Source organism: Eubalaena glacialis, chromosome 7, assembly GCF_028564815.1.
Source record: "Eubalaena glacialis isolate mEubGla1 chromosome 7, mEubGla1.1.hap2.+ XY, whole genome shotgun sequence".
Lineage (NCBI taxonomy): Eukaryota > Metazoa > Chordata > Mammalia > Artiodactyla > Balaenidae > Eubalaena > Eubalaena glacialis.
Window position 1 is genome coordinate 91,083,018 of NC_083722.1, and position 21,045 is coordinate 91,104,062.

General features: G+C 38.6%; 1 protein-coding gene across 1 annotated transcript in view; it reads left to right on the top strand.

The window, feature by feature from the left end:
* Positions 1-21,045, top strand: part of TAFA1 (TAFA chemokine like family member 1) — a 617,163-nt gene that overhangs the window by 558,580 nt on the left and 37,538 nt on the right. The gene's annotated exons all lie outside the window — the stretch shown is intronic.

Below are 21,045 nucleotides of genomic sequence, written 5' to 3' on the forward strand. Positions count from 1 at the left end.
AGATTGCTTCTTGTATGGGATACAACAGCATAAATAATGAGGAATGGTATATCAGTCAACCTTTGAATAGCAAAAAAGAAGCTACTCTAGATATTTTGACTAGCTAGACATTTAATACAGGAATGACAGGCTTACCCAAATGATATGAGGGCTAAGTGGAAATGGTTAGGAGACCACTTTCAAGAAATCTTGATGATCCCATCTGCTTTCAAGACCAAGTGATTGATTTTCAGAAGAACCCACAGATGTTAAAGCAAACCGGTGTCCATTATCTCAGCTACCTGGGAATTCTCAGTAGCCCAGTAAAGCTGTGATCTGAACTGCCTGCCTGAAACTTCCACCAGAGAATAATGGCTTTTATTTATCTTCCACCCACACAAACTCCCTCAAATGCCTCTCGTTGACTGTATCTAACCACAAAACACAGAGAATGGAATTCTAGGAAATAGTGTTCTAAGCTTCTTCCCAGTGACAAATAGGAAATGTAGAAGGGAATGATGATGATTGATGATGATGACAATAAAGGCAGAGACAACAATGATGATGATGATAGTGACAATGATTATGATGTGAATCAATGACAGAAAATATAGGACAGATAGAAAATGAAGAATTTTCTATTATGTCTCTGGTGGCATAAATTGTTAAGTGGATTTTTTCCTTAACTTTCCAATCTATTGGGCTGTCCAGGAAGTCTGTTCGGGTTTTTCCATAACGTATTTTCATATTTAGTGTTTATCACCAGACACTAAAGATTGTGTGGTTTTTTTAATGGATGGCATTGTTTCCATAATGAAACTTGCTACCAGCTAGGAACAGCCTTATCTGCTTGGTTTGCTTCCTTCTCAAGTGGAATTGGCCAAAGGTAGAATGATTATCTGCGATAAAGACCCTCAGGACTACAATTGATCTGCCATGGTAAGGTAGGCAAGCAAAGAGCCTCAAGCAAAGGAAATGGTTTTCCAAGTCTTAATCACTTGGCCTCCAATTTGCTACATGCACAGAAAAGACTCCCTACTTAAGTTCCCCAACCCCAGTTACTCTATCAAATACAACAGTTTTTTTTATTGTTATTGTTGTTTATTTCCTTCCTTGAGCTTATCACAATCTGTAATCATTTTATTCACCTATATGCTTGTTTATTCTTCATCTCTTCCCTTATATATTATAGTATATAATCCCCACAAGGGGCATAACCTTTTCTAACTTGTTCTTATCTAAATCTCCATTGATTGGAGCACCTGAAACATAGAAGATACCAGTTAAATATTTGTTGCATAAAGAAAGGCTTCATGGAGAAGGTCACCATGAACAAAGTGGATTAGCCTACAGACTAGAATGAAGTGGTACATTTGCAAGAAAATGCACCACCATTAATAAATAACATGCCAAGCTATGACTATAAGTCTTGACTACAATGGAAGTGCCAAACCATTTCTTAGGTACTCTATACAGGTGTTCTAACATCATAGTGCTACTATGTAGGTATTCTTGATCCCATACATAGATAACAAAACAAAGGCTAAGGAGATTGAGTAAACCTAGGTTACTAAAATTTTTTAGGATGTAAGTCCTTATGTTTCCAGAACCTGTATTTTCACCGCTATTCCAGGCTGCCTCACTTCTCTGAAGGGGCTAGAAATGGGTTGCAATAGGAGTGGAGCACTCGTTCACTCATGCATTTGAGAATCTGAGGCTTTGCCTACAGGTTGATTTCCACACCTGTGTCCTACTACTGAAACACTGGTTAGTTGGCTGTACCATCCATGGGAACAAGCCAGGGCTATCCAGCCATCAGAAGTTTATCCTCATCCAGAAGCTTTAGATGTTGTTTGGCAGAAACCACGAGGGTCAAGCTCAGTAAGATAGGGACTCACTGTTCAAACTTGATCTTTAGTATTCAGAAATCGTTAAAAGCAACTTCCAGAGAACAGTGGTTGTCCAAAGATCCAAGTTTACATGTATGTATTGCAGGTTCAGCATCTTGGTTTCATAAATCCTTGAAGATTATTTTCCTAACTATGTTCCCAACCATTTCTATTACTGTCCTATGGAAAGCAAACTTAGACAGGGCTCATCCATAGAGAGGCATCCAAGAGATTAAGACAAAGGGAACCAAATAAATCATCTCTAAGACACGGTCTCTAGCAGAGGGGAAAAATAACATGAGAGAGAGAAACAATGTAAGTGGCAAAGATAACTTTGACTCCTGGGACGAAGATCTTGTTTATCACGTTAGTGTGGCTGTGTTTTTTTTTAGTATGACTGTGTTTTTTCTGTTGAATATTAGAAATGTGGAGAGTTTCTCACAGCCAAGGTGCAATTTGCTGAACCGAATACCTAAGGTTTTACTTTCTTTATCAAAGAGGCTCTGTTCCTTTGAGTTACTGTTGATGTTGAAATTGAAAATCTCTTTTGCTCAGGGTCAGATGTGAAAAGGTTCTGGTACCACCTGCTACTTGCTAGAGCAACTTTGTAAATGCTGGCTTCTCATTTTGAAAGGCCTAACCTTAAGCTGTGAAGTCTGAGATAGCCACTGTCTTCATAAACCTACAACCATTCAACACAGTAAGAAAGTGCTTAGAACCTGTCCTGTTTGGCACACAGGTTATAAAAGGGAAGCATGGAACTCAACTAGTATTTTTTTCCAACTTATTGAGTATAATTGACAAATAAAATTGTAAGATATTTAAAGTATATACTATGGTGATTTGATATACGTATATATCTTCTCTTTTATTTTGGTGGGAACATTTAACATCTACTCTCAGCAAATTTTAATTTTAATCATATAATACATTATCAACTATAGTCACCATGCTTTACATTGAATCCTCAGAGCTTATTCATCTTATAACTGAAAGTTTATACCCTTTGACCAATTTCCCCCTATTTCTCCTACCCCCCCTCCAGCCCCTGGCAACCACTTTTCTACCCTCTGTTTCTATGAGTTTTACTTTTTTTTCAGATTTCACATATAAGTGATACTATGCAGGATTTGTCTCTCTCTGTCTGGCTTATTTCCCTTAGCGTAATGCCCTCAAGATCCATCCATGTTGTCGCAAATGGCAACTAGTCTTTAAAAATAGAGATCAGGCACCAGAGAATTTGAGATATTATGCAAATGTGGGAAGAATTCAAGTTTAACCATCTTAAAGTTTACGCCTATTCCCCATTCACTACATATCTAAAAGTGTGGAGTAAGAATGAATATTTTCACATGATTAAGGAAAAAACCCAATAAGTATCATTTTTCTGACTTGGCTTAGGATGGCTTCAATAGTTAGATACCTGCCTCTTATTCAACAGTTGCGGCTACAATATATGATATGACCTGGGCTTCACCTAAATTGACCCGAGAGGATTATTTCCAAATATCTGTCCTTTAAAATTCATAGGAATTGTTTTGCCAGGATCAAAAAAAATTTTTAGAGGAGATATAAAACACATCCGTAACCTGAAAAATGTTCCACCGATGTTAGTTATAGTTATTAGAACAGTCAATATTGGTAATATGATGAAATGAGTAAGTTCTATCACAATAGCTATTGTATTTTGTGTTATCTTTATCAATTAACAACATACTAAAATGCTGCTGTAATTTACAAGAAGTGAACACACTCCTATATCCAGCACTCAGATGAAGAAACAGAACTTTATCAGCCCTCTTGTGTCTCCTTTCAACTTCTTCATCTCCTGGGCTATCTATTCTCCTGAACTTCTAACACCATATATTAGTTTTAACACTTTTTAAAATTTTGTATGAATGAAATCATATACTATATACTCTTTTATGTCTGTTTTTTAATTTAATTTGTTTGTAAGACTCATCCATGTTGTTACATGTAATAGTTATGTCTTAATTCTCATTGCTGTATAGTATTATTCTATAGACTGAACATATCATTTTTTATTAATTTATTCTACTTTTGATGGGAATTCAAATAGCTTCCAGTTTGGGACTATTGAGAATAGTACATTTATAGACATACACACCTTTTGGCAAACATATGCGAGTATTTTTTGTTGGATATAAACCCGAGAGTGAAATTTCTGGGTAAAAGAATATGCATTTTTTCAGTGTTAAAAGATACTGCCAGACAGTTTTCCAAAGATGTCTACCAACTTATACTCCTACCAGCAGCGAATAAAGTTTTAATTGCTGTACATATTGCCAATACTTGGTATTTACAAGTTTGGTGGAGAGAAGGGTTAATCATATTGATGATGTAGAATAGTATCTCATCGTCATTTTAATTTGAGTTTTAGAATTAGAGTTTAGAATGAGGTGCATAGACCATCAATGATGTAAAAGCAGTTCTACTAGTGGCTTGGGGATCATTCTTCCATTCATGAGAGATTTGGATCTTGTGCTTTATTCACTAGAATAGGGAGGAAATTTTTCAATCATAAAATGGAATTTTAGAGCTAGAAGGAGTCTCAGAGATCAGGACTGAAGTTGGTCCTTGGAAGTGTGATAGATACACTCCCTGTGATTCTTGGATTCACACGGGTGACAGCAGGAGCATTTGCTGTCTCATTAGGTACTCCCAACTTTGCCGCTTTCTTTGTTTGACCAATCGGAACACGGTGTGGCAAGTTGACAGTAGAGTTGAGAAGAAGTCTCAGCAATGCTTATCATGGGCTCAGGACACCTGTGCATATTTATTTGGTCTGCTTATGCTCCTCAGCAAGAAAGTCAACAGGCCCTTCCTAAGGAGATCTGCAAGACTTCCGGCAATCTGTTTGAGAAGAAACCTCCAGCAACTTCTAGGACATGAAGGGGAAGTGAGAGAAAAGACAAGTAAAAATTATTTTCAGTAAGGCTTAGAATCTGCAAAACATGGAATGCTTTCTCGATGAATATTTATTCACCTCCCATAAGATGCGAAAAGCTGAAACAATCATTCTTCCCTCAAATTCTGGAATCATCTCTGTGCCATGGTAGTTTATAAGCTATGAGAAATGATGAATAAATATAAGTTTGTGTAGAGTGAACCTATCAATTCTAAGACATTGTTACAAGTGGTCCTCAACTTCTGTTCCATTTTGAAGCAACCAGCACTTTTTTTCATTAACATAAGGACAACCTGAACTATAACATGTAAGTGTACAGTAGTTAAAAAATACTATTTACATGAGTGGATAATTTAATTAAAAATGCATACAAGTGTCATGTATGCAATTACTAGTATTATAAGAGAGATTCCAGAGAGAAAATTAACTCTATGAAATATTTAAATATACATTAATTCATAGTAATCACATATATACTATTATGCAGGTATGTGTGTGTATATATATATAAATATATCTAAGAATATATATATTGCTCTACCCTACAAATGGTAGCTCCACACACACATATACGCTTATGTGCTATGTGTATAATTACATGAGTACATGTATTTCTATACCCTGTATATATGGTAGCTCTATGCACTGTGTTATAGCTTGTTTTCTTCTCACTTTTTAGATGTTATAGCTCTTTTAATGTCCTAAATAAGAGTTCTGCAAGAGTTTCAGGAATCATTGTCAGTACATCTCTCTTATTTTTTGAAATGGCAGCGTCAAATTCCATCGCAGACATGTGTCATAATTCAGCTGAACACTCTTTTCTTTTCTTTAAAAAATATTTATTTATTTATTTTTGGCTGTGTTGGGTCTTCGTTTCTGTGCGAGGGCTTTCTCTAGTTGCAGAGAGTGGGAGCCACTCTTCATCGCGGTGCGCGGACCTCTCACTCTTCATCGCGGTGCGCGGGCCTCTCACTATTGCGGCCTCTCTTGTTGCGGAGCACAGGCTCCAGACGCGCAGGCTCAGTAGTTATGGCTCGCTCAGTAGTTGTGGCTCACGGGCCTATTTGCTCCGCGGCATGTGGGATCTTCCCAGACCAGGGCTTGAACCCGTGTCCCCTGCATTGGCAGGCAGATTCTCAACCACTGCGCCACCAGGGAAGCCCTTGATGGACATTGTGGTTCTTTGTTGCTGGTTTTTTTTCCTATTAAAACAATGCTAGCATGAACTTCCATACTTGATATCTTTATATAACATGAGACTGTATTTGCAGGATAGATTCTGGGAAATGTGTGTGCTCAATCAGAGGGATTACATAAATTCTGAAGATATTTCCAGGCTTTCTTCACATGCTTATCTCTGCAGGTGGGCATGACATCAACTCCACTCAAATCATAGGAACAAAGAAGAGGGGAAGCACTGTTATGACCAAAAAAAGGAGTTATGGATGCTTCATAGGCAAAAAAATAGTAAGCATGTGCATACATACATATGTGTACATTGACAATCACACATTCACACACAAATACACAGATTCATACACACACATCTCCACGTTAGAAAGTTGCTCATGAATTATTATTTGCCTCATTTTCAGCTGTGATCTTAGCTAACATAGTTTTGGACAGGTCTTATACTTTTCTGGGCTTGGAATTTCTCATTTGCAAAATGAGAAACTTGGCCTAAATCAATGGCTCTCAAAGGGTGATCCACATACCAATAATGTCAGCATCACTTGGAAACTTGTTATAAATGTAAATTCTGGGTGTCTGCTCAGGATCAACAGAGTCAGAAACTCTGGAGGTTGGGCCCAGTAACCTGTGTTTCATCAAAGTCCTGGAGGTCATTCTGAAACACGCCAAAGTCTGAGAATCATTGGCCTAAACAATCTGAAATACCCCTTCCAGCTCTTATGTTCTATGAACTTCTCAAATCTTCAAGACCCTCGGTCTCTCTTTCCTTTTAGATTGTAAACTTTCTGAGAGCAAGAAGTGGGCCAGATATCCAGTTAATTATCAGTATCTTTTGCTTCATGTAGCAAATGATGAGGGAGTATTATAAGAATCCTTTGGCTACCTTATAAACAATTATGTTTTTGAACGTGCATGATTGACTTCCAACATCTCTTTACTAGATCTGATACATAATCTCAGATCCTGTGATGACAAAGCCATGAGCTCTTCATTCAACTCATAACCATTATTTGAATTCTAACTTTATCAGGCTCCATCATGGAAGTCTACTGAGGTCTTACTATGCCAACAGACATTGGGGAGTCTATAAACAGTGAGTGTTGTAATCAATTTTCCAAAGAATATTATCACAAACAAGTAATGTCTTGCTCAAAATGTCTTGTTAAAACTAATATGGACTCTCAACCCCAAAGTCACTCGGTTGGGACCTAAAAGAGATTTAGAAGAATTGCATACCGCTTTTGGCATTAAAAACAGTGTAATCTTTGGAGACAGATCTTCATTCAGGTCTAGATTTCATCCTGATTCACTGCATAACTTCGGACAGCTTGCTTAACGTTGCTAAACCTCTTTCCCTATTTCTAAAATTAGAATATTTCTTACCCAAAGTGGTAGTGAGAGACTTTAATTTGTTAATTTATAAAAAGCAAATAAATACATGTGTCTAACACATAGGCAAGTATCAATAAACAGTAGCTTTTTTCATTGGTCTAAGCTTTTGATCAATAATTTAGAAATTTGTTTCTAGATGAGTGACCTAGGAGAGAATTTCTAGACATCAGGTTCCTTTATCTCTTTTCCTAGAGCCATCTAGCTACAGTCTTCCCAAATTTATTCTACAATTCACTACCAGAGTAATCCTCCTAAAATACAATATTTGTATGGTTATTCCTTACTCAAGAAAAGCGTGGTTAAAGTCCATATTTATAAACATTTAATGAGCATGTATTGGGCTCCTCCTGTATACTCAGCAATTTGTTTGGATACTGTGGATACAAAGAGCAAAGTCCTGTTTCAAGAAGCTGGAAGCTCCTGCAGGAAAGAGGCAAATTAACCATTTATTCCCATGTGGTGTGAGGAGTGCTGATGTAGAAGAAAGCCCAGGGCAGCAGGAGACCAGATTGGGTATAGGACTCAGCAGGAACCGTGGTGCAGGGATCTGTGAAGACTCCCAAGAGAAGATGAGGCATTTCCACTAAGACTTCAAGGACGAGGGAGCAAACATCCATGATTTCTGCCACACAGCTTTCATTTCCTGCTTCTCCTAATATTCTCCAGGAAGATCACCTTCCCCACTCTCCCCCCTCCGGTAGAATGGTCTGCAGACCTCACTCAGCAGGCTGACAATTAACCTAGCTTTGAGCCAATTAAAACAACAAATTCTTTGTCCAGCTGTGGGCAAAGGGTTCAGGCATGGGCATATGGTTTAATTAGAACCAATTCGGAACAGTCTTCCTGGGACTTCTGGAACGTTATAGCTTTGGGAGCTTTTAGAAGCCTTTTTGCAACCACAAGAGGAAAGCCTGCCTGAAATTAGAGCCAACACAGAGGAAGAAGAACACAGCAATGAAGAGAAAGAAATCAGCTCCTGCTGACATAGTTTAAACCTCTGGACCACGCAGTGCCTAAAGTTACTCTTATTCCCAGACTGGTTAATGAAACCACTGAATTCAACTTCTTTTTTATACCAGAGTCATTTCTGTTGTCTCTGGCAGCTAACACAGGACTCTACCAGATGTAGGGATATAGGGAAGAAAAACATTTCCAGCCAAGGAAATGAGTAGAAAGGTACAGCCCTGGGAGAAGATGGTGCATGCAGGCCTCTGCGTGTGGCCTGGCTTGGCTGCAGCATAGGATGGAAGAGAGGGAGTGACTTGGGAAGACACCAGTGAGACAGACAAGGCTCAGCTCATAAAGGATCTTGCATAACTTTTAAAATATATAAAGGATCTTGCATAACTTTTAAAATATATATCAGTGATGGACAAATGTTTTCTGTAAATGACCAGATAGTGAATATTTTGGGGTTTGACCAAGAGGTCACGTATGGTCTCTTTCACAAATAATCAACTCCACCTTTGCAGCAGGGAAGCAGTCATTAAAGAATATGTAAACAGATGAGCATGGCTGGAGGAGGGGCCGTGGTGGGGCATGGGTTGGGGGGAGGGGTGGAGAGTTGGCCTGTGGGCCATAGTTTGCCAACATCTGAGCTGTGTAATACTTCATGGGGGACAAAGCATATTTACAAATGGTCCATTAATCCATTCAACAGATATATTGCTGAACATTTGCTATACAACAGGCTCTGTTTAGCCTCTAGATGTGAAGCTACACTTAGCACACACACTGTCCTGCTTTTTGTCCCAGTTGCAGTGGGTTGGAGATGGGGTGGGTTCGGTTTCATTTGAGAGAAAACAAATGACCAACAAGATAGTTTGAGATAATGCTGATTGTTATGAAGAAGGGCAAAGAGGGTGATATGATTGGAAGAGTTCAGGGGGTTACTTTAGCTGGAATGGTTTGGAAAATTAACTCTCTGAAAAAAGGTTCTTTGGGGCTAAGACAGGTGAATGCCTGGGAGAGAAGCCTTCAGAGCAGAGAGAACAGCAAGAGCAAAATGTTTAAGAGGAGAACGTCTTTCACACATTTAAAAACGAGGCAAAAGGCCAGTGTAACTGAAACCTAGAGTTTATAGAGAGACATAAGAGGAAGTCAGCAGCCAGGTCACTTAGGGCTTTATAAACTGTGACCAAAACTTCGGACTTTGGGCCATGGGAAGCCATTTGAGGATTTTTAAGGAACATGATCTGATATATTTTATTATAGTGCTAACCAATACAAGTACATAATTTTAAATTTTCTACTCGACACAGCAAAAAGTAAAAAGAAACATGTGAAATGAACTTCGTTAATATGGCTTCTTTAATCCACACGTATCCAGAATATTATAATTTCAACATGTAATCAATATAAAAATTATTAATGAGATTTTTCCATTCTTTTTTTTTTTTTTCTTTTGTACAAATTCTCTGAAATCCGGTGTGTTTTATACTTACAGCACATCCCAGTTGGAACTAGCCACATTTCCAGGGCTTGATAGCCACTTATATTTTAGTGGCTACCATGTTGGGAGTTTCAGAGAGATTACTCTGACTGCTGTGTATGGAATGGATTTTTGAGAGTAAAAGTAGAAGTGAGTGGACCAGTTAGGAGGCTGTTGCACTGGTCTAGATGAAAGGGGATGGTCCAGGGTAATAGTAGCAGAGAGATTAATTTGGGATGTGTTGTGGAGATACGGTCTCGTGAATTGGGGCCGGTATAAACAACTAGGTTTTTGGTTCCATTTTTTTGAGTGAGCGAAGCCTAGGAGAGAAAGAAGCTGGGCAGGAGCAGAATGAAGAATTTGGGTTTAGATATATTAAGTTTGAGATGCCTATTAGGCAGCCAGGAAAGCAGTTAAACAGAGTGGCTCTCTCCCAAGGATCCATCATTAATCTTATAGGCAGAGGTAGTTTCTCATATTTCAAAATCTTTAGAAAAGCAAGTTTTAATCTACATATACTTGGCCCACATTCTCCCCTTCTCCCTTCTCTTCCTCCTGTTTCTATAGAGATTGATTTCACTTTGCATGAGCTGCTACAGTATTTTCAATTTAAATAGAAACCTCAGATAAATTGGATTTAAAAATCTCGGGGAAAAAGGAAACAGTTTGTTTGCTGGGGTTTAATTTCAAGGCAAGAATCATAACCAGGGCTATTTTAACCCATCCCTTGATCGCCTTCAATGGCAACACGTGCCTCTGCAAAGGTAGAGGGATTATTGAAATTTCAAGGAGAAGGATGCAGCTGTATCTACACACTCGACGAAGCCAGGGAAGGGTTCATTGCTTACGGCCCCCAGCCTCTAGAGCTTCTAATCCACCCAGAACAAATAACTGTCTTTTTTCTTAATGATTTCCATAGCTACAGGCTACAAAACCTCTCTTGATAGTCAACGCCACTACCTTATCTCACACAAGCCAGCTGGGGGAGAAGGATAAATGCTGTCAACTCACCAGCTGCTTTAACCAGATGTTAAACTGATTCCAGCCAGTTGTTTTCAAAATAACCACTTGTTTAAATGAAGCCACGCTCTCCCCAAACACTTTACATAGGTAATAGTGGCCTAAATAAATCCGAACTTTTTTTCTACTTTGCCACAGGCTTCCTTAAGAGAATTAGGAAAAGTCCATCCGTTCTTTTTTTTCCCTACTGGCAGAGTCAGGATTTGGCTATTAAGACTGATGTACCTGATGGAAATTTACTGAACCAGTCTTGAAGCAATATTGAAACCCAGTCTATCCTTACCATATTTATCAGGGAACATCTATGATGTTTTCATTCTTCTCTGTCTGACACTCCAAAAAATGTAGGCAAATTAGAATTATTGTAAAAGGCTTTGTGTCTGCCTGATAGAGAATTCAATATCAAGTCAATTAAATTTGAACGCCCAGTTATTCATTCATTAGCTGATTCAGGGCCCCTCATTGGTCACTTGCCTGAGGGCAGTTCACCACTGATTAGCACCTTGAACTCTAATCTCCAGGAGTCTTTAAATACCGAACTGTGCATTTTGCTACAGTAAAATTCTAGTGCAAGGACTTAAGAAGAGAGCTCAGAATCACTGACGCCACTCCAGGCCCTGCTCTGAAAAGTTTCGTGTATATTTCATTCAAATTTGGTAGCAAGGAAAATTGTATTCATTGCTAAGTTTTTATCGAAACAGACTGCAGCTTCTTTCTATACAACTCGTTTAGGCTAAGTGAAAATTGCTAAATGAAGAAAGCAGCCCATATTTATGAGACTGTTTTACGAACTAGGAAGAACACGTGATTCTGTTTTGGTTTGCCTACATAGCTCTTTTTAGAACTTTGGATTTGAAAGCTAACAGGCAAGGCATGAAGTCTCCAGTTCCTTAGAGTTCTGGCCGTTCCCTGTTGTCTGAAACAGGACCTTGTTCACAAGTTCAGACCATCTGCCTGGCCCCTGGGTGCATTTCCATTTGCAGCCCCTGAGTCACACCATGCCTCTACCATAAGCAGAGCCTGGACTTTGAAATCAAACAGACACGGGTTCAGATCTTAGCCTTGCCATTTACTAGCTCAGTGGTTTCTGCCAACTTTGTTAATCTTTCTAAGCCTCAGTGGTTTCTGCAGAAACTTCCTTAATCTTCCTAAGCCTTACCAAGTGAGGATCATAACTCACTTTTTTAGAGGGCACTTGTAAGGTCGTTATAGGAGAGTACATTGTATTACCCAGTACGTGGCACATAGCATAGCATCATTTAGCAATGGTGACCTCTCAAGTCTGTGAAATGGACTCATGTTTAAGGCTGTCAACACAGCAATAATCCTTATAAAAGGTAAGCATTTAGTTAATTACCCAGATGTCTTGACATCTGGGCATTTGAATAACTGAGTTACCTATTTCTCATCTGGCTCCTTGGCGTTTTGTCATCATAACCAGTGCTTTCCAAGACTTCTCAGAGGCAGTTTGGCTTCACCCTATGTGTCATTGGTATGCTTATTTCTGAAAGCATTTAAAACTAAATATGAGTTTATCGTGATACTTTATTTCCAGTAAGTTTTGACAATCAACCAAGGACAAAATGAATTAAAATACCAGAAATTACAACCCTTTGGGATCCAATTAACCCAAGCAAGGTTATTCTTAAACTTATAAAAAGTTGTAAATGTTATGATGGGTCAGAGAATGTTTGAAAACTTCAGAATTTAATTGCAAATAAGGGAGAATGTCAATTGCCCAGGAATGTGACCTAAATCCAAAATATTCTAATGTCAGAAAAGGTTTTGGGAAATTTGTTAGTACTCGCCAGCAAAGTTCAGGTGGTTCTAATTAAAGTCACAAACCAGGGAGATCTTTTTTTTTTTAAACATACTATGAATTTCCTTCATTATTTATTTGACAAAACCATGTTCTTGGTTTTAATTTTTCACAGCCAGTTAATTATGCTTCGTTCTGTGATTCACAAATTGTGGCATATTTGTGAAGGTGGAAGCGTGTGTTTATTTCCATAAATGTTGAAATTTCTGTTAGTGTCAAACTGTTCTCTCTACCAAAAAGGTGATGTGATAAATTGTAATTCAGTCTTATTGGAACATGTAGAGTCTTTCAGATACTTCTGCTTGTTCTTTTCATTGGTGTGTATGTTAGAGAATTTCCAAAGAAAGAGGCATCTGTGTGATTTGAGGTCTGCAGGCCTTCAGTAATTAGCACAGACTGCCTCCTTGTAAGCGACCCCAGCATTGATAGTCAGTGACCAGTAGAGATGAATATAAATTGGATAGATGGGTATATATTCAGTACATACCAGTGTCATATATGGACGGCAGTATTTGAGATTCTTAAAGACAGAAACTTTGGAGCCCTGTCTGAGTTCACATTCAGGCTCCACTGTAGATCTTGAGCACACTCCTTAAATTCCCTGAGCCTCATTTTTTTCCATCTGTATAAAGGCAATAAAATACCTCTTTCACAGGTTTTTGTAAAGATTAGCTCAGATGATGGATATAAGATAATTAGCATAATACCTGCAATATGGTAAGTGCTCAGTACTTGGCATTTATTGTTGTCTCGTTGTTGTTTTGGGTGACATTAGAGAGGTTGCTGGTTATTGATTGCGTTTCTGTCCCTCATTTTCCTCATCTCTAAAATGAAATCAAATAACTTCTAGGGTCCCTGTGAAGACTGAGTACATGCCTCTGTCATCATTGGCATCACCAGCAGAACTAACTTCTCTTATGCACTTATGGATTTGATAGACTCTGAGCAAAATTCTTTACTTTCATAATCTCATTTAATCCTCACAACTTTCATAGTATTATCCCCATTTGGAAGATAAGAAAACTGAGACTAAGAAAGATTGAGCTCACTTCACAAGTCACATAGCTAGTCATAGAAAAATTGGGATTTTTAACTCTTGAGTATACAACTTCAAAGCCTTTGCTTTTCATCATTTAATCATAATACCAGGATTTACAAACTCAGACTGCTTTGTACCTAGGAAGGTAAATGTAATGAATGAAGTAGATTGAGTGGGGATTATGGCAACTGGGGAGGAGCCTGCCTCATGGAAACGGGTAGCCAATTCATTATCACCAGGAAGGAATGAGGATCGAAAGCTATCAGGGCTATGATCTTTCAAGAAAAGTCCAAGACTCAGGTTTTGATATGAAATCTCCTGATTATTAAATGCTTACAGCTGATTCATATTATTTTTAAATGCTGTGAGGGCCAAAGGAAATATTTATACCTGTGGGCAAAGTTCAACTTGCAATATTGACTCTTTATTATTCTCTAGAATGGTGATTCTCAAAGTGTGATCTGTAGACCCCCGATGGTCCCCTAGATCCTTTCAGGGTGGCTGCATGTTCAAAACTTCTTTCACAATAACAGTAAAATATTTTTTCCATTGCACTGACATTTGCACTAGTGGTACAAAAGAAATCATGGGTAAAATTGCTGTTGCCTTAGCATGAATTAAGGCAGTTTCACCAACACATACCAGTAACCATTGTTTTATTCACCAACACATGCTCACAATAAAATGTTTTAAAATACCAGTTGTGGGCTTCCCTGGTGGCGCAGTGGTTGGGAGTCTGCCTGCTAATGCAGGGGACACGGGTTCGAGCCCTGGTCTGGGAAGATCCTACAGGCCGCGGAGCAACTGGGCCCGTGAGCCACAACTACTGAGCCTGCGCGTCTGGAGCCTGTGCCCCGCAACAAGAGAGGCCACGATAGTGAGAGGCCCGCGCACCGCGATGAGGAGTGGCCCCCGCTCGCCACAACTAGAGAAAGCGCTCGCACAGAAACGAAGACCCACCACAGCCAAAAATAAATTAATTAATTAATCAATTAATTAAAAAAATAAAATACCAGTTGTATTTAAGAATACCATTAATAAAGGGTAAAAGTTATTCATTTATTTAATCTAAGCCTTTGAATACATATATTTTAAATAGTCCATGTGATAAAATGATAAGTTTATATAAAATTATTTTCTCTAGGAGAAGGACTAATGTAATTGATCAGATAGCAAATTGAACTAGCCACCTTTTTTATGGAACACGATTTTTACCAAAAAAGTTCAAAACTATGGTTATTCAGATTGGTTATTAGGCATACAATTTCCCAAAAAAAAAAAAAAGTAAGGCTGGCACTTCCAAGGAGAACAACTGATGATATTTATTGCCAAGGATAAAGCTTTCAAGTGAAAAATTAAAATTTTGGGAAACTTAAGCTTGACAGATTCCCAGTGCTTAAAGACTTTTCTGGTGTGATCAGTGGTTATATTAACAAATGCTATTTTTAAAATATCATATAATGACATATGTCAACATTTGAAAAATCTGCTTTACTCAGTAAACCAGTATATTCCAGTGAACAATTCATGATACTACAGAATCTTGCATGGAGGTAAGATCATTCAAAGTGAAACATAGATGAATGAACTCTCATGTTAATGAGTGTGGAAAGCTCATTGATATGGTTTCAGAGCTACACTGAAATTAAACTGGAAGGAGTGACTACTTTTTGAGTTTTGAGTATCAGAAAAATATCCACAATAATCTTTAAAGGCTCTTATGATACTATAATATTATTTTCTAATATCATATCCCTCCTTTTCCTACTACACAACAGATTGAGTACGGAAGCAGATATGAAACTCCAACTTTCTTCTATTAAAGCCAGAGGTTAAAAAGACTTACCCACTGTAAAACAAGCCACTCTTCTTGCTAATTATTTCATGTAGAAAAACATAATTCTTTTCATTACAGTAAATAAATGTTAACATGGAATTTATTATTATTATGTTTCAACGAATTAGCAAATAAATATATTTTTCATTCCTCAGTTTTAATTTCTATTTCAGTAAATATCAATATAATAGTAGTAGATAAAGTTATTTGGGATCCCCAACCATTTTTAAGAGATTAAAAAGATCCTGAGACCAAATCATATGATAATCACCACTCTAGAATAGTGCTATTCAAGGAATTGTTTATGGATGAGCAGTGTCAGAGCCACCTGGGAAACTGTTAAAAATGTAATTTCATGGACCCTACCCTAGATCTACTAAATGAGAGTCTCTGGGTGTGAGTCCCAGAAATCTGCATTTTAACAAGCCTTTCAGGTGATTCTGAAGCTCACGAAAGATATGTTGTTCTACATCAAATTGTGCCGGTCACCTACCTCATTAGTTAAAAAAAAAGTTTGAGAACATACCCTCAATGTATGTATACTTACATGTTTATTTAGTGTATAGACTTACACTGCTGCGCTAACATTTTATGAATGCCAGATAGAAATGAAAACATGCACAAAACATAGAGATTAGGAAATGAGATGTTTTCTGTTCTGCATATTGCACCTCTGTGTAGAGACTGGTCCATGTGGGTGCCCAGTGATAATTGCATTGCTCCATAAAGTGGACTTGTAAAACACCCCTTTTCTCCTGTGATTGAGTCTTGATAAAGACTCAAAAGCAGTGCCTCTTTCTGACCCTATTCTATTTCAACCAGTGCCCTTCTTTGCATCAAGCCTTTTCCAAAACACTCAGAGAAGCCTTCTGTGTCACTAAGAATCTCTTTTATAAAAGTTAAGGCAGCAAAGCAAAGGGAAGCCAGACTACAAAGAGAATTTCTGAGTAAACTGCTTTTCTGATAGTCTGCGTTCCCTCGTTTCTCCCTGAGTTTATCTGATCTCTCTATGAATGAAAGAAGAAACCAATGAATGAATCAGAAAGGTGTGTTTTCTCAAGTTCTCTGTTGTTTCACTGTAATCTTTTATTCTTGACTTCATTCATGGATGGCTTTTTAATCCTGAAGTTTTGAGGTAAGTGACTTTGGACTTTGAATGATAGTTTGCTTGTGATGTTTCCATATTTATTTTGTAGAGAAAACAGGAGAAGATCAAGAATAAACAACATTTTGTTATTATTTTTGTTGTTGTTGGAAGGAAAGCCTTAAAAAAAAAACTCTCATGGGAAGACATTTTCACCTTTAAGCTCCTGCAAACTTAGCAGTAAAGGAGAAAGCATTTGATTAAACTATGCAAAAGGTATAGTTCCCACGTTAGCCTGATCATAAGAATGAGCTGGGGCAGTTTTTAAGTATAGCTTTCTTCGCTTTACCTCAGATCTACTGACTATAATCTCCAGGGAAAAGAACTGGGAATTTATTTTTTGACAAAAACTTTAGGTGATTTTTATGATCAGGCAAATTCGGATATTGAGTGATTGGAAAGTTTGAAAACAGATTTAAGGATAACGAACCGTATTGCTAATTGCCTATTGTAAATACCTGATATTTTCCTGCACTGAGCAGGATTCCCTAGGGGCTTCATGTACAGAGGGATGAGATGGTGTCAGGGATTTGTGTTGACTCTTCCCCAAAGCAGCCATGGTGTTAGTGTGGTGGAGCAGTTTCGAGCTCCCTCTTTGGATTCTGATAAAGCAGGATTCCATTTCCATCTCTGATCTTATTTGCCATGTAATCGTTTGTGGGCTTAACCTCTTTAAGTCTGAGTTTCCTGAAAATTAGAGCTGATATTATCAACCTCACAGAGTTAGTGGTAAGAATGAAATATAACACCACGCCTGGTATGAATTTTAGGCTTTCACTTACTACCTTGGTGATCAAGATCTAAACCTTGATAAGCCTCAGTTCCCTTCTCTGTACAACAGCAGTAGTAACAAGAACTAGCTGGGTCCTTGTCTGCTAGTTGATGCCAAGTATCCATTCTTTCCCTCCTTTGTAGGAGAACCCAGATTTTAATGCTGAGTATCAAATTGCACAGCTAAAAATGAATAATCCCAATCTCCATCACAGACAAGGCTGTGGCCTTTGCAGTGTTAAGTTCTAGATCTTAGATAGTTCTTCTAGAGAACTTTCCTCCCCTCTACCATTTGCTGCCACGAAACAGAAGTGAAGTCCCCAGTAGTCATCTTGGATCATGCAACAATTTTGAAAATGGAAGTCACACATGATGAATGAATTCCTCATTCCAAGCCCGGGGCTGTTTACCTTTTAAGTTATTTTCTTTAGAAGAAAACCAAACTTCTTTTTAAGCTCCTGTTATTCCTGCACTAGGAGCTTAATGCAATTTCTAATTGATGCACTACCTCATAAGGGTTTTGTAAGGATAAAATTAGATAAAGCATGTGAAACACTTATAACAGGGCCTGGCACATAGAACGTGCTTTTAAAAATGATAATGTTTGTTTAAACTAGGCCTAGATTCCACAGGACTTGGCAAAGGGTCATGCTGGTTCTCCTCTGGACCATGGACAATGTGATTTTCCATGAGGCTAAGTGACAGCCACAGTGAAAAACAAAGGAACACAGCAGAAACTCTCTTAACTGACCTCTAACCAAAACACCAGGTGAACGGAGACTCTCCCTTGCCTCTATAAAAATCCCGATGGAGACCAGCAACACAGTGAGACTTCTATTAGGTCACTTTCTAGCTCACCTGAGTACTGCTGTTCTCACCAGTTGAGTTGTATACTTAGCAAGATTCAGTGTTTCCAAACCTTTTCATGTCTGTTATATTTGCTATTGAAATTTATAATTTAATTTTATATAAAATACATAATTTAATATTTGGAAAAGCTACATCAGAGAGAAACATTACCCTTTTGCACATGGGAAGAATCATTTAAAAACTTGGAAGTATTCTGTGTTCTGCCTTAAGTTCTCATTTTACTTTAAAGAAAACAAAAATGGCATCAAGGATGATGCATCATAAATGTAGTTTATGCAAGAATGACTACTTGGAACCTCAAAATCTGGACTCTTAGTTCGAGAAAAGTCCTTGGCTTTACATTTTAAAGTTGGCAAATAAGTGTACAATTAGTTGTTTTGAGTTACACTGAAATGTCTATGAGGTGTATGTATCAACTTGTCATTTATTGCTTTCACTGAATTTTTTGACTCACCCGCTGCCATTCTCAATCATTTTGGATTAGCGGACACATTTTCAGTCCCATCCAGAGTCCACACTGCTGCAGGCATTGCCCGAGGACAGATATCTAAAGCAGCTCAGGGTTGATTGTGAGGGTTCAGAAAGACACATGCTCCCTTGGCTCCCATGTGGATCAAGAAAGAAAGGAGAGCTTCCCTGGTGGCGCAGTGGTTGAGAATCTGCCTGCCAATGCGGGGGACACGGGTTCGAGCCCTGGTCTGGGAAGATCGCACATACCGCGGAGCGACTAAGCCCGTGTGCCACAACTACTGAGCCTGCGCGTCTGGAGCCTGTGCTCCGCAACAAGAGAGGCCGCGATAGTGAGAGGCCCGCGCACCGCGATGAAGAGTGGCCCCCGCTTGCCGCAACTAGAGAAAGCCCTGGCAGAGAAACGAAGACCCGACACAGCCATAAATAATAAATAAAACAAAAAACAAAGAAAGAAAGGAAACCGAGAAAGGAATTTATGTCAGAGCAAGTTAGGCAACGCCAAACTTTCTTCACAGGCTTAAAGGGAAAAGTGATCTCCGTGCACAGTGATTTAAGAGGCATCCTTTGAAGGGTCCCTGTCTGTCCTGCAGGATTTTCCCACTTGCCTCTTGAAATAGAATGATAGTGAAACTTCTTTCCCTCAAGCAAAAAAAAAGACAAACAACAGACCTTCTCAAATCAAATACCACTGTGTCTATGGTTTGTCTAAGGGACGCTTGAAGTTGTTCTCCTTTGAGACTGGAAGGAGGGTAGCAAGGCTTACCTTCTAATCCAACACGATCAGCATTAAAGAGTATCAGTACCAGTGTAAATAAATTAGGAAAAAAACATAGCATCTTGAGATAGATAGTTGCCAAGATGGCCTTCATCAATTTCTTCCCTCTGTGTGCCCATATGCTGCTCCCCATGTCCAGAGGCTGAGCTTAATTCATCCCCCCTTCAATCTGGGACTTCCTTGGTGTTTGTTTGACCAATAGAATGTAAGAATAGTCCTGTTCTGAACTTACAAGTCCAGCTCATAAGAAGCCTTGCAGTTTCCCCTGATATCATGGAATTACCCCTATTGGGATGATCCCTATGAAAATCCAGCTTCAGTGCTGTGGGAAGTCCAAGCCACATGGAGAGGTCATGGGTAGGTCCTCCCGTCAACAGTCTCAAGAAGAATTCCCAGCCAACAGCAGCATCAGCTGCCGGCCCTCCAAGTAAGCCATGTTGGATGTTCAGACCAGTCAAAGCTTTAGATGACTACAGATCCCGACTGACTACAGCCTCGTCAGAGACACGAAGCAAGAGCCACACAGCTGAGCCCAGTCAACCCACAAAATGGAAATATCATATTGTTGTTTTCAGCTACTAAATGAATGTCAAGACTGGGTTGATATGAATCCTGACTCTGCCTGTATTATCTACGTAAATATAGACAGTTACTTAACCCTTCTCTGTCTTAGTTTCTTCATCTCTATGGTGTGGATAATAATATAGCCTATCTCATTAAGTGGTCCTTAGGACCACATAGGATTGTGCTGCATATAAAGAACACAGCGTATAATAAGGCATCAACAACAGCACTATTATCATCATCATCATCTTTACTATTACCAACACTACCACTACTGTTGATATTGTTGTTGTTTCTTACCAGTTTTTAGGATGAAAAAGAGAGATCTCTGATTTGGTCTTCAGGAAAAAGCCAATGACAATCAAAAACAAAAATGGCCACTTTGTTCAGTTCTTGGAACAATGCCTTTTACATAGTAAATGCTTGGTATATGTTAGCGATTATTAAATACCACTGTTTTTTTAATTGTCAGCATTCCTGGGTAAACTAGTCCAGTGCTCTACCAGCTATTCAGATTTTCAAGACATATTTAAACCTTTTATTGTCTATAAGGCAATGGTTCCTAGAGGTGACACAGTATAATTATTTAACATATGTTCATTAATTCATTCAACAGCTATGGAGTATCAGCAGTATGACAGAGCTTTGGAGAGATAGTGGAGATGTGGCAAGGAAGGAAGGCAGATATTCAACACGTAATTGTAAGAGTATAATGAGAGTTTAAAAAAGAGAGAAGCAAGACAACGCTATTCTTTTATATATTAGAGGAATCTAATATGATCTGGGATTGGAATATATCAAGAAAATCCTTTCTGGCCAAGCTGAGACCAAAAGGAAGGAGGAGTAGACATATGACAGCAGGCCACAGTGACACAGGTGGGTGGGTGGAAGCTTGGGGTATTAGTGTGCCCGGCAGAAGAAGCA